This window comes from Choloepus didactylus, chromosome 3, assembly GCF_015220235.1.
Source record: "Choloepus didactylus isolate mChoDid1 chromosome 3, mChoDid1.pri, whole genome shotgun sequence".
NCBI lineage: Eukaryota > Metazoa > Chordata > Mammalia > Pilosa > Megalonychidae > Choloepus > Choloepus didactylus.
This window is the reverse complement of record NC_051309.1, coordinates 83,075,941-83,090,944: the sequence shown is the minus strand read 5'-3', so window position 1 is coordinate 83,090,944 and position 15,004 is coordinate 83,075,941. Positions and strand designations below refer to the sequence as shown.

At 40.0% G+C, this 15,004-nt stretch overlaps 1 protein-coding gene across 1 annotated transcript in view; it reads left to right on the top strand.

Moving 5' to 3' along the window:
• Positions 1–13,721: 13,721 nt before the first annotated feature.
• Positions 13,722–15,004, top strand: part of CNOT6L (CCR4-NOT transcription complex subunit 6 like) — a 176,602-nt gene continuing 175,319 nt past the window's right edge. Inside the window, 1 exon segment of the mRNA XM_037830059.1 lies at positions 13,722–14,004. The gene's annotated coding sequence lies outside the window, so the exon portion shown is untranslated.

The window sequence follows — 15,004 nt, the reverse complement described above, 5'->3', positions numbered from 1 at the left end:
AATCTTTCCATGATTTCAATCTCCATCTCAAGCTTATTACACAAAATCGCAGGTTGCCTTGAAAAACTAGAAAAAGGGAAACAAAAAAGCATACCTCAGTGCTTTTAGCATGAGAACACAGTGACATCTGGCATTTTTGTTAAAACAATTATGTCGGTTATCCTTGCATTGATATGTAATCTTCTATCCACCAAAAGAGTTGGTCAGATGAAAATATTAGTTTAAATGATTGGACAAGTGTAAATGCTACACTAATAACGGAACAGAGGAAGGAAAGAAAGCAGGTAGGAGGGTATAGATTGGTTCTGGGGAACCAAGAAGAATGTGTTCTTATTAAAGGAAAGACACTAATAGCTCATAATGAAGAAACTTTTTGTAGCAGGAGAGTCAAGAAGAGAATACTTCTTTTAATTATTTATATGTCTTATTATAATAAAACAATTACAAGAAAAATATGTAGCATTTAAAAAAATTTATTCTTTCTCCTATTTTCACTTGGTAATCTTATACCATCTTGAAGGTGTTTAGGGTATATAATATCCTGTTTTTATCCCCCTGTTTTTTTTTTTTTTCTTTATCTCCCTGTTTTGATAGATGAAGAAATTGAGAAACAAAGATTCTGTTAAATTGCCAAAGGTGGCAAGACTATTCAATGTCAGAATCAGAAGTAGACTACCTTTCTACTGCTTCCCAATCCAGCACAAATAAGTCTGCATATTTCCATAATTTTTCAGCTATGGTTAGCTGGAGATCATTTGTGAAGAAAGTTTTGAATTAAACATATACATTAAGTATTTTCTGCTAGTAGTTATGTCTTCTAGTTATGTTGATGTGTTTTGCTTTTATGATTTTTTTTTTACTTTTTATAAAATATTATGTGCTTCTTATAAAAGAAGTGCCTCCTTGAAGGCATTCTTTGAAAAATCCACAATATTAAATATAACTTAGCAATAGCACCTATACTATATTGATTAACTTAGTCAAGAAACATTTAGCACTTAACATTCACTATTTCATTTGTTTTCATGCTAACATGCAAAGAGATATTATATGTATGTACCAGAAAAAGTTGAGCAATTTGCCTGGGATCATATAGTAAGTTCAGTGCCAGAATTTATACCCAGAATTGTCCTGACTCTGAAAGAACAGAATTTCCTACCAAGTTTACAAGTCAGAGTACCTTCTCTCAAAGAGTTTACTGGGATTTTGGATTGTGGGAAGATGGCAGAGTAGGAAGCTCCAGGAATCAGAGTAGGAAGCTCCACCAAAACAACCATTGAACTGGCAGAAACTGTTTGAATTAACTATTTTGGAACTCTGGCATCTAGCTGAATATTGTGCAGCATCCAGGAAAGTGCTGAGGAAGAGGTGGTAAATTGCAGTAAATATTGGTGACTGTTACCCTTCATGCAGTTGCAAAGTACAGCAATTGAAATGAAAAAATTCATTAGGCAGATTCAACAGCAGATTTGAACAGGCAGAAAAAAGGCTCAGTGATCTTGAAAACCAGACATTTGAAATTCTCCTATGTGAGGAGCAGGAAAAAAAAAAAACTAATGAAGAAAAATGAACAGAGCCTGTTGAACACTATCAAGCATACCAGCATATACATGAATGGAGTCCCAGGGGGACAAGAGAGAGAGAAAGGGGCAGAAAAGTATTTGAGGAAATAATGGCTGAAAACTTCCAAATCTGATGAAAGACATGCATATATACACCCAGGAAGCTCAATGAACTCCAAGGAGGATGGACTCTAAGAGTTCTACACCAAGACACATTATAGCAAAATAGACAAAATCCAAAGACAAACAGAGGATATTTACAGCAGCAAGAGAGAAGCAAGAGAACTTGTCACATAAAAGGGATCCTCAATAAGATTAACAGAGGATTTCTCTTCAGAAACCATGGAGACAAGAAGACAGGGGGAGGACATATGTGAAGTCCTTAAGAAAAAAAACTGTCAATGAAGAATTCTACATCCAGCAAAATTATCCTTTAAAATGAAGGAGAAATTAAGACATTTACAGACAAATAAAAGCCAAAAGAGTTCACTGCATGAAGACCTGCCCTATAAGAAATGCTAAAGGGAATCCTGCATGCTGAAATAAAAGAACAGTAGACTAACTCAAAGCCATAAGAAGAAATAAAAACATGGATAAGGGTAACTGCATAGGTAATTAGAAAACCTGTATTATTGTACTTCTGGTTTGTTTAATAGGCAAATGTGTAAAAAACATTTAAAATCTATATTAGTGGGCATACAATTTATAAAGATGTAATCTGAGACAATATCAATATAAAGTGAGAGAGATCAAGATATATACGGGTAGAGAGTTTGTATACTAGTGAAACTAGGTTGGTACTATGTCAAACCAGGTTGTCATTAGTTTAAGCTGTTAATGAAAATTACAAAGGCATCTCCTAAAACAATAAATAAAAAATATAGAGAAAAGGAAAGAAGAAGGGAATCAAAAGGTTATACTATAAGAACACAACTAAAATATAAAAGAAGGCAGTAATAGAGCAACTGAAGAACAGAAAACATACAAGGCATACAGAAAACAAATAGTTAAATGGCAGAAGTAAATCCTTCTCAGTTATTACCTTAAATGTCAATGGATTAAACTCCCCTATTAAAAGGCAGAAATCGGCAGACTGAATGAAAAAGCATGATCTATCTATATGCTGTGTACAAGAAACTCATTTTTCATACAAAGTCACAAAGATGTTGTAAGTAAAAGGGTAGAAACAGATATCCCATGCAAAAATCAATCAAAAGAAAGCCAGAGTGACTATATTATTATCAGACAAAACAGACTTTAAGGCAACAATAAAAAGACAAACAACCCAATTAAAAAATGGGCAAGAAGACTTGAATAGACATTTCTCCAAAGAGAATATACAAATGGCTACAAAGCACATGAAAAGATGGCTCAACATCACTAGCTATTAGGGAACTGCAAATCAAAACCATAATGAGAAACCATTTCACACCCACTAGAATGGCTAATATTTAAAAAAACAGAAAATTATAAGTGTTGGAGAGGATGTGGAGAAATAAGGAACACTCATTTACTGCTGGTGGCAATGTAAAATGGTGCAGCTGCTGTGGAGGACAGTTTGGCAGTTTCTCAGGAAGCTAAGTACTGAATTACCATATAACCTGGCAATACTGCTACTAGGTATATAGAAGTACTGAAAGCAGGGACTCGAATAGATGTTTGCACATCAATGGTCTTAGCGGCATTATTCACAATTGCCAATTGATGGAAGCAACTCAAGTGTCCATCAACAGATGAATGGATAAATGAAGTGTGGTATATACATACAATGGATTATTATTCAGCCATAGGAAGGAATGAAGCCCTGATGCAAGCAGCAACATGGATGAACCTTGAGGACATTATGCTGAGTGAAACAGCGAGGCACAAAAGGACAAATTGTACAATTTCACTGATGTAAATTAATTATAATAAGCAAACTAATAGAGATATAATCTAGAATACAGGCTCCAGGGGATAGTTTGGGGTTAGACATGGAGAGCTGATGCTTAATTTGTACAGAATTTCTATTTATGTTGGTTGTAAAGGTTTGAAAATGGATAGTGGTAATGACAGCACATTATTGTGAGTGTATTTAACAGTAATGAATTATGTAGGTGAATGTGGTTAAAAGGGGAAACTTTAGGTCATATATGTTACTAGAATAAAATTTAAAGACAAAGCATAGGATTGTATAACACAGTGAACCCTATTGTATATGATGGACTATAGTTTATAGTACAAGCATAAGGCGGCTCTTTCATGAATACACCTTATGTAAACAATAGTTAATAGCACTATTTTAATAATCTTTCATCAATTGTAACAAAGGTAAGCACTGCTTAAAAAACAGTACAATTATAAAAAAGTGGTATCATCAGTTGTAACAAATGTTCCACACCAATGCAAAGCATTGGTAGTGGTGTGGTATGTGTGAATACTGTATTTTATGCATGACTGTTCTATAAACCCACAACTTCTTTAATAAAAAATTTTTTAAAAAATTAAAAGAGACAAAGAATGATATTATATACTGATAAAATTTTCAATCTAGCAAGAAGATATAACAATTATAAATATATACGCAACTCAGATGGAGCATCAAAATATATGAAGCAAAAATTGTCAGAATTGAAGGGAGAAATAGATAGTTCTACAATAATAATTGGAAACTTTAATACATAATTTGCAATAATTGTTAGAACATATAAACAGAAGATCAATGAGAAACTGAAAACATGAACACCACCATTAACCATGTATGTAGTGTTCTGTATAATGGACATATACAGAACATTATATACAACAACAGAAGTATACACATTTTACTCAACTGCACATGAAACATTTTCCAGAATAGACCACGTTAGGGCATGAATCAAATCTTAATAAACTGGAAAGTACTGAAATAATACCAAGTATCATCTCAGACTAGAATATAATAAATCTAGAAATCAATAGTAGTTGAGTGAAATAAGCTAGACACAAAACAGCAAAAACAGTATGATTTCTCTTATACTAAATACTTAAAACAAGCAAATAAATAGAGATAGAATGCAGAATAGTGGTTACCAGGGGTGCAGGGAAGGGAAATGGGGAGTTATTACTAAATGAGTATGTGTTTTAGCTTGGGATGATGAAAATAGTCTGGAAAGAGATAGTGGTGAAGTTACACAGTATTGTCAATGTACTAATGTCAAAGAATTGTCCACTTAAAATGTCTAAACTTATTTTTATGTTTTGTGTATTTTACCAAAATTAAAAATAAAAAAGTTAAAAAAAAGAGCCTATTGGAACAGATGATCCATGTACACAAATAACTATATGGCAAAGGGAAAAGTTAGAAGTCTACAGCATGTGGTAAGAGTTCCTACTCTTAAAGTGCTGTGGGCTTGTAGATGGGGAGGAAGCTATATCTTACTTTGCATCAAGTAAGGCTTCATCAAAGAAGCACTGAAGCAAGTGCTTGAAGGATGTGCCTGTTTTGGTTATATAGAAATGGAAGCCAAGAACAATGTAAGCATAGGTACATAGTGGGAAAGTCAGGGTATACATAAGAGAAAAGTTTGTATGGAACCTAGGGTGAGTGAAGGAGAAATGTGCTAAGTTTCAAAAGATGTTTGAGTCCAGGTTATAAAGATCCTTGAATGAAAGGCAGTGGACAGCTTTTAATAATTACCATTGGCTTAGAAACACAGGTGTGACTGTAAAACACATAGACCTAAAATTTCAATGGTTTATGGGAAAGGAGGACCCTCTTCTTGAAGACTTTTTTTTTCAAATTTTTTTAGGTTATAAAGAGAAATGGAATCCTTTTACTCAAGGGCTCAGAATTTAAAGAGAGGTTATTTGGGATACCCAAAACAAACTTTACTGACCTTTCAAGAAAGAAAGAAGGAAAGAAAGAAAGAAAGGGAGAAAAGGAAAGAGGAAGAGAAAAGGAAGGAGGGAGAAAGAGAGGGTTATTATTGGCTTCTAAAAACAGACCATGCAAATTTTGTTGAAAGTGTCTTACTGTAATTTAAATATATGCAATTGTAAGTTTGTTTTTCTAGAGTTAAAACTTTTAGTTATGAAATTCAATAGAATGCTTTAACTCTATTTCTTTGGTCTCACCAACCATCCTGTGTCAACATGAGAGGTTGTATCTATGCGACACCTATACTGAGGTTGCCCAGTAGTTTATTTATGGTGGCACTGTATACAACTGAAACACTATGTTTCCCAGCCTCCCTTTCAGCTAGTTGTGTCTTGTTGTTAAGTTTTGGCCAATGAAATCTAAGCAGATATTTCTGGGGGTGGGATTTCCAGGTAAGTATTTGGGTGTTGATGGTGGTGGTAATTTTTGCCCCTTCCAGGAAAATGGGTGGTTATGCTAGTATCCCAATGGACATAAGATGTCTGCTAATTTCTTCAGTGCCTTTGAATAGAATAGGAAGAAACACCCACCCTGAATGTGAATTAGAAAAAGCCCTGCCTCTTGGTAGATGCTTTCTCTCAGAGTACAGAGTCCACCAGTCACTTCTTGACAGGTGTCATAGTATAGCTTACAAACTGCACAACCACACTGTGGCCATGACTGCCACATTGGGCATTGAGGCAGAACTAGACACCATATTCTAAAGATAGCAAACACCAAGATAGGAGTTGCATCTCTGCTCATCACAGATACTATATATCAGCCCTGCATTGACTGCTTTCAGACTTCTTTTATGTAGGAGAAAAAGAAACTTTAAGTTCCTGTTATTTCTGATTTCCTTTACCAGCAGCTAATTGCTAGTAAACTAAGACCACAAGGTATGATTTTAAAAGTGCTAACAAGAGTTAATTAAACAAATGTTCCTTGAGAATCATGTGTCACTCTGATGTGCTAGGGATAAAGATGGCGCTTACAGTCTAGGATATGAAAGACAGATGTGTACATAAGCAGGTAATTACAGCGTACTGTGATATGGTTGTTCAGTTTGCATATTGCACAAAGACATCTGACCAAGAGGTGAGTGTGATCTGTGCTTTGACGGACTGCATCCATTCAAAGGGGAAACGTTTCTAATTCATCTGAACAAATGGGGTGCCTCTCTTGTTAAAACAGAGGTGGCTACAGTGTGCGAAAGACGTAGAGTAGGGTTTTTAGAGAAGTCTTTACAGGGGAAGTGATGCTTTAGCAAAAACTTGAAGGATGATTTCAAGAGGAGAACAAAATGGGAAAGACCATACCATGCTGAAGAAACAGCATGTCTTATTTCAGAAATGACAAGTAGTTCATTAAAGGCAGGGATGAGAGAGAAGATGATGGTTAAGTAGGTACAGGAGCTGATAGTAAGAGAGAGGCAGATCATTAAGGAACACATATGCTTGTGAAGTTTGGCTTTTTTTTAATAAATTTTGGGGACTTAGTGAAGGATAAGTAATAGGAACAGAATAAGTTTTAGGGGGATGATAGGATTATACTTAGTAGAGAGTCAAATTAATAGACAAAATGCAAAAGTTTAGGCAAGTGACAAGCTGACTTAAGACACTGGCAGTGTGTCAGTACAGAGAAAAGGGCATAGAATAATGAAAATCTTTAAGATGTAGAATTGGTAAATCTTAATGAGGGAGTCAAAGAAAAGCTAATCCATAATACAAAAGGATTCTGTATTGGGTTACCATTCAAATGATTACACGACCATTAGCATGGTGTTCCCAATTTTAAGAGAAAAAGTCATACAAAGCCAGGAATAGATTTTGAAGGAGAGATGATGAATTCAGTTTTAGACATACTGAGCTCAAAATGTGTATAGACTGTCCAGGTGGAAATATCCAGGGGGAAACTGGCAATATAGATCTGAGTGGGTAGAGAGAACTCTGGATTGGGGATGTAAATTTCTGGAGTCATAAGCATAAAGATGGTAGTTTAAAGTTGTAGATGTGCCAACGAGAGACTCAAAGAGTATGTTCAAGTTCAATATGAAAAACTTTTGAGAGGCTCAAGTAGGAAAATGCATCCATTAAGGCCTCCATGCCACCAAATATCTTCCCACTAAGCAGTAGGTGTCTGAAATTACTATTGTTGGTGATGTATTCTTTTCAGTTAAGGCTGCATTTCCAAGTAATTGCCTCTTAAAAATACCCTTGGGAGGAATAAAACAGATGACACAGTAGTATAATGAATAGAAAAACTTAACTAGGTATCTAGAGACCAGTTTCTAACATTGACTTTGTCATTGACTTGTCTGGGTGATGTTCAGCAAATCATTTTGTCTCAAGTTACTCATTTGGAAAATAAGAAGTAGAACTAGGTAGGTGATCTTTAAAGTTTGGTAGACTACAATTCAACAAATGACATCTTGATGTAATTTAGTTCAGTGATTTTCACACTTATTTTAGCAGCAGTTAGCCTTCTCTGAAAGAACTCTCAAACAGAAACACAATGTATTAAGATGTTTTGGTTCCAGAGATCCAACTCAAATTAGTTTGGATGTTGAATAGAATGTGCTAGTTAATTTAACTACACTATGAGAAAAAGTTCAGCTGGACCCAGGGATGACTGAGACCAGAGACTGGAGCACTGCCAGGCCTTGCTTTCTACACTTTTCTTCTCTGTCACTGGCTCCACTCTACACAAGGCAGTATGAGGCCACTGGCCACTCTCAGGCCTCCTTCTTAGCTAATATAACACTACAGTGGAACAGCCTTTCTTCCCTTCATTCTACCTAAAAACACCTTGGGGAAGAACTTTGCTTGCTTTGGGTTGAGTCGATTTGCCCACATTTAGCCAAGAAGCTGGGGGACTCTCTTGGACTGCAGTCACCACTGAAATCACCTATTTATAGTATAGGCAGGAATAGCTTCCCCAAAGAAAGGGAGCCTTGTTCACACAAAAAAGGAAGGTTACTTGGCTGAAAAATCAATGGCCAATATGTCAAACACACAAAAGAGATATTCTAGTTGAGGACCCACCTACCTGGTCCCCTCTGTGTACTACTGAAGCTACTCTGCAGACTCCAAGAGGACCCTCGGACTAGAGCAGTAAAATTGATTTTATTGATTGCAGAGCATGCCAATTATTTCCAAGTCCTTGACTAATTGAGGCATGGATTTTTTTTTTTTTAATTTTATTTTTTGGCTTAAAAGAGTATTTATGTTTCACTTAACTGAAAAGTTCATTGGGGTTCAGGCATAGCTGGATCTAGGTGTGCAAGTGAACTTGTCTCTCTACCACTTGGTTCTGCTTTCTGTGGCCTTGGCTTCATTCTTGGGCAGGCTTTTCTGCATGTGCTGGCCAAGACGACCTCCAGCATCTCCTGATTGGCAAAACTGTCAGAGGAAGAGGGCCTCTTTCCTGAACATTCCAGAAAAAGGTGCAAGGTTGATTCTTATTGGCCCAGATTGAGCAATGTGCCTTCAGTGTTTTTCATTTTAAAAAATGAAGCTTATTTAAATAATAAGATGCTTGACTTGGGGGAACTACCTAGGATTCATTTCTTTTAGAGCAAGTTACCCCTACTTAAAGGCAGATTTCCTTACATGTAACAGCTACATTTTTAAAAAGTTGTAAATCTGTTCTAGTTTTAAAATGAAAAATATTAAAATTCTCCAATCAAGCGAGGTATGAAAGGATTTATGTTTTTCATTTTTGTTGAACAGTGAGAGCAAAATAACTTACTGGTATCTAAAGATAAGGGCTGCATGAACATGCAAGTAATAGAGAAATGGGTATTTTCACAGAACCAATATTTTCCTCATCACATCTTCATTTGATCTCATTCAAAACATACACTGGCCATTTAGAAAAAGAAATGCAATATGCTCATGGACATACACAAGTCACTTTATGTACAATAAAGGAATGGGGAAGGGGAAGATGAAAGAAGAGAGAAAACTATACTGTCCTAGTCAGGATGTGGTAGAACCAGATTGCAGTTTTCTAATCAAGAACGTATTCTTGGTCTTTTTAGTAGACACTGCCTATCTGCTACTGGAACACATCAATTGTACCTCCAGCCTCCATTTCCAACTGTGCAGGTGTGCCTGTTTCAATGATGGGCTGCCTATCAAATCAGAATCTGATCTGCTTCACTGACAAATTCTGTTGTTCACCCTTGGCTGTCATTAGTTTACTAAGTGATGCAGAGGCATGGGATATTTATTATTGTTGCTGGTGGTAGTGGTGCTTGCCCAGTAGAAAATTCCTGGAATATAAGGAAATACTAGAGAGAGTGGTGCTGATGTTGATGGGGTTGGAGTGGAGATTCAGAATATTCAGGGGTCAAGAGACTTGAGAAGGGGATTGTGGAGAGCACCAAAATGACCTTTGCCCAATTTACTATTTTATCCAGGACTAAGGTATCATACAACAAAATAATACAATGGCAGAAAATGTTCATCTTTGGCTAAGATAGTGGGATGTTCCTTTGTGTCATCTGTAGTTGTTCTGGGGAAAAGAAAAAAGGAGAGGTAGATGGAAAGAGAGAGTTGATGGACACGGAGAGGGCAAAGGCAATCAGTAAAGCTACCTTCCTTGGATGAAAACATCCACGGTAGATGGTACCTCAAAGACATATAAGAAATAAAGAATGGGGGAGAGAGAAAGTGAGAGAGAGCAAGAGAGAGAGAGAGGAAGAGGAATGAGATGAATAAAAAAGATGGGAAGATGGAGAAGAGTGTAGTTCAGTGAAACGTCGACTATGTTACTACAATATAGTTTGGAGCCCTGTTAGGAGGTCTGGGAGGTAAACATCCAAGATTATCCTGATTAACACTTGTGTAAAAGTTATTGTACTAATGAATATCAGATAAAATTACATTTACTTATTTAACTCATTCAACTTACTAAAAACATTTAAATACGACAGTTCTTGAAAAGTTATGTAGCTATTAATATAAATGTATGGGTTAAAATCAGTAAAATCTAATTTAGTTGATTCTTTATCATATAACAATAATATTCTTAAAAATGTAAATCTTTGCCTTTTGTGCAAGCTGCTCAACAGAATTTCAGAGGAGACAAAAGAACAGTGTTAAAGGAAAAGAAAAAGGATTATCCTAGGTCCAGTTACCTATGCTACCACCAACAACAGCAAAAAAAGAGAGATAAAAAGATTTTTTCTGATCAAATATTAACTGCTAATTTGGAAAAGACACAGGTGGTCTCTAGACTATCAAGTATTTTTTGTTTTAATTGAAAGTGAATCAGGTCTGAAATAGTACAAATAAACATAAATGTTGTTTCAGGACAAATTGTCCATATGGCTATTATTAAACCAATTTGGTCAAAAAGGCCTTACTTAAGCCAGAAGGCCTCAAGTGGACAAATCATTTCTTTAAAAAGAGACTTTTCTCATTGCATTCTTATTTCTAATCTTAATAAAATTTATATCTGACAAATACGAATAATTCTCATGAAGATCTTATTTGAAAAGATACAAAAGCAGATTGCTATTTTGTTTCAAACCTTGGTCTACTATAAAACTGTTTTTTTTTTTTTTTTTAAAGGCTAAAGTGCTACTCTTTTGTTGTTGTTGTTGGCATTTGTCTTTTGAATTGGAGTCTCATGAGGGAGTTTTAAAAAAATATCAACAATGATTTAATTTCTCAGCTAATACAACTTGTCCAGTGCCAACTATTTAAAAATGAGAAAAACAGCAATCTGTTTTTCAGATAATATAGTTATATTAGTCAATATATAAATGTATTGCTTTCCTTCTGTTTACAGTGAGTCAATCTATTTGTTATGGTATAAAGGCAATATCCTGGAGAGCAGAAATTATTTAAATTGTATTCAATTGGCCTTTTTAATAATAAAATCTGCTTTTCTTAACTCTAACTTTTATATTTATCCTTCTTTCAATGGATTGTGATGCAATTATTATTTAAAATCAAGGGTCAATAATGAATATCCCGTATATAAACCTGAGCTTCAGGATGAGCAAACCCCATTTATTAGTGCTTCTTTAATATCCATAGCTGCCCTCCCTTCTTCCCCTACCCCAGTCTCTACTGCTAATCAGTCTGTTAGGATGGGCAGGTATAATATGACTCAAGTGAAAATGTCAGTGCTATCGCATCAGACTTATCTTCCTAGGCCATTGTTGTTACTATTAATTTTGCATCAGCATTTACACTTCCATTTCTGGTTTGCTCTGTAAGAATATCCTGTTTATGTACATCTGTTTCCCCTACAACGGTTGTGAACTACTTAAGGATAGCGACTAGATATGCTTGACTTTCTATTTCCAATGCCAAATACAGTGTCTAGAACATAATACACTCTCCATATATTTTTTTTATTGTATGAGTGAATAGCTAGGAATCCATATATCTCTAGATATTAGAAGAAACTTAAATCTGGGAGGATCTAGCATAATCTGATTTATATTTTTTCAATTTATCTCTTTTCTTCAATATTTGGTAGTATTCCTCCTTGGGGAAGAGAGTTTGTGTGCCAAGGAGAAATGCTGTGGCAAGATGCCATTAAGGAAGGTTAACCATTCCGGATCCTGAACTGACTTGTTTGGCTTTGTTGCTTACAAAGCCCAAGATAATTATTAATTTTATGTCAGTGTAGACTGAAGATAGTTGGGAAAGAGTGAGACTTCTTCCTGCATTAAGTCCATTTTGATACCTATGACAGAAAGTGGCATGGTGTGTTGTTGCTAAGAAGGGAAGTGGAAACTTAATGCTCATGGAAAACAAAGTAAAGTCAGTGGTCTTATCTGTCCTGAGGGGTTTCTTGTATCACTCACTCACACTTTCTGGTGACAAAGATGAAAGTGGTGCAATTGTTCTTCTGCAGTGGTGGACTCGTTTAATAGCTTTTCAGTTCTGGTTCAGTGATTTGCATTTTCACCACACCTTTTTTTTTTTTCCCAAGGGAAGAAGGCATTTTACATTCGATAACAGGGCCTAAGATTAATTGCAGCCAACACAACGTGCTTCGTGTGCTAAACAACACCCCTGGGAGAAAAAAATACTGAATACTATTAATATACCCTTGACCAACACTAGTTAATACACAAGCCCGAAGCATGCATTGAGAAACTGAAATCGTGCAAAACTGCAACAGCAGTATTCTGCCCCTAGAGCCGGTGTCATTTGTTGGGATTGCTGGTGGTAAAAGCAGAAGCTGACCCCCCAAAACAAAATTAAACTCCAGGAAACTAAAATGTCAACACCACATTCACCAAGTAAACATGAGTATTTCTAGTTTACATTCTAATGTTTTCATTCTGTGGCTGGCACCGATAAACTGCCAAACAAAGGTAATGTATCTCGAGAAGGGAGAATTAGAAAATAGGACGGGGTTATCTCAGAGCGTCACAGGTTTTTTTTTAACCTTTCACTATACAACTCACAGATGTTCCACATTTTAAAAAAGCCCCTTGACGGTGTCAGGAAGCATTTTCTTCGTTCACCTCACCTGGTGTTTCACTAGTCACCCACTCCAACGCTCTGCTTCGAGGTCAGGCCGCCTTGGGCGAGCGCAAAGTATACAGCACCGAGTTGACTTAAGAATACCGGGGAAGGCGGTTTCGCCAGCATGGCTTTGTATATGTGTGTTTTTGCCACCCCACCGACGTTCCCAGCTCTGCTTGTCACCCAAGCCAGAGAAAGAGAGAAAGAAAACAGTAACCCTAAAGGAGAAAACAAGAAAAATCCCGGCCCACAGCAGGCGCACGCGCAGATCAGAGTACAGCGTCCAAGGGGCGGGGCCAAGACGCGGCGCTGGAGCTCCGCCCCGTCGCTACTCCGCCTCTTCCCCCCACCCCACCCCTTAAGCGTTGGGGAGTGACTGACTCCCGCCATCCCCTCCACGTCAATCAACCCTCCTCCTTCTCGCACTCTCTGCACCTTGTTATTAATCTCAACACCGATATCGCCCGGACGCCTCTCCCCCGGCCCTCGGGGGTGTGAACGTGTGTGAGCGCGAGCGAAGACACCGAAAGCTGGCGTCTCTATACAGCAGGCTCGGTCTCGACAGCAGCAGTCGCAGCAACAACCCCCGCAGCGGCGGCAGCTCCAGCGCCAGGAGGCCAAGGCCAAGGCCAGGCTCAGCGCGGCTCCTGGAGTAACAGCAGCGGCTCCGGCGGCTGGAGGGGGGGGTGGGCGCAGCTTCCTCCGGCGGGGCCCTTCTCGTTGGCGGCCGCGGGGCCCCTCCTGCGCGCCCAGGGTCACCGTCCTTGAAGTCTTAAGGGTCGGCCCTCATCCCCTTCCCCATCCCCGGAGCTGTCTCCTTCTCTTCCCCTCCAGCCGTCCTCCTCACCGTCGCCTCTGCCGTTCCCCAGGCGGCCCGGCCCGGCCTTCCTGCCCCGCGTCCCCTCCGGCCGGTGCCTCTCCCCCCGGCGGGCTGCCTGCATGTCTTTGCTGCCCTCAGCCCCGCCGCCACCGCCGCCGCCGCCTCCCCCGCCGCCGCAGCACCAGCACCAGCCGCCTCGCCGCCGCCGTCGCCGCCGCCGCCCGGACCCCGGCGCGCTGAATGCAGGTGAGGAGGGGGCACAGGCCGCTCGGAGACTCCAGGCCCCGGCGTCCTGCGCACCAGCCTGCTAGCGAGCGCAGGCCCTGCCTGCCGCGGCAGCTTCCTGTCCCGGCGGGCGGGAGCGAGGCCCGCTAGTGGGTGTTTGTGTTTGCGTCTGCGGCCACAGCTCTGGAGGGGAAGCATCTGTGGGGGGCTGGTGTGTGCGCGCGCGCGCGTTTGTGTATGTGTGTTTCCCCTGCCACAGGGAAATGGCTGCTGTTGCTCCTTCTGGGCCAGAGGAAGAGAATGAGGTAGAGTGTTTTTGTGTCTCCGAGTAGGTTCGCGAGTGTTAGGAAGAGAGAGCGCGTCCTCTGGGAAAATGAGGTGGAAAAGGGACAAATGTGTGTGTGTGGGTGTGCGAGTTGGGACCTTGGCGGGCGGGGAGGAGGTCCGAAGACCCACCGCGAGGAGTGGGTGTGTGTCGGGTGACTGGAGAAGGCGGATGGGGCTGACCCACAGTCACAGTCGCGAGGCGAGAGAAGGTTCAGGGGTGTGTGTGTGTGTGTAGGGCGGGGGGTTCGCTCTTAGGGTCCGGGACTTCGGGGGTGGGTTCTGTGTGTGCAGAACACCCGAGTAGCGTGTCCCTCACCCTTTGTGGTAGACAGATCCGGAGCCTCGCAGGTGAGAGCTGCTCAGCGGGGGCAGGGGAGGGAGAGTCTGTGCGCTAGACGCACAGAGACCCGGCCCGGAAAGCGGCGGGCCGGGGCTGTGCCGCCGTTCCTGGGGCCGCGGCAGGAAGCGCGCCAGTCTGCAGCGCGGCCTAACCGTCTCGGCGTCCGCCCGCCTCCCGGGACACCTCCCCGGACGTCGGGCCGGCGCGGGCCGGGAGCGCTGCTTCGGGCCTGGGCAGGTGAGGGTCGGAGGCGGAAAGCGCTGATTCCCGTCGCCTCAGCCGCCTCCGCGTCTGCTCAGCGAGAAGCGAAGGCTTGTTTTGGCGTTGGAACTGCAAGCTTTACCCTCTGGCGGG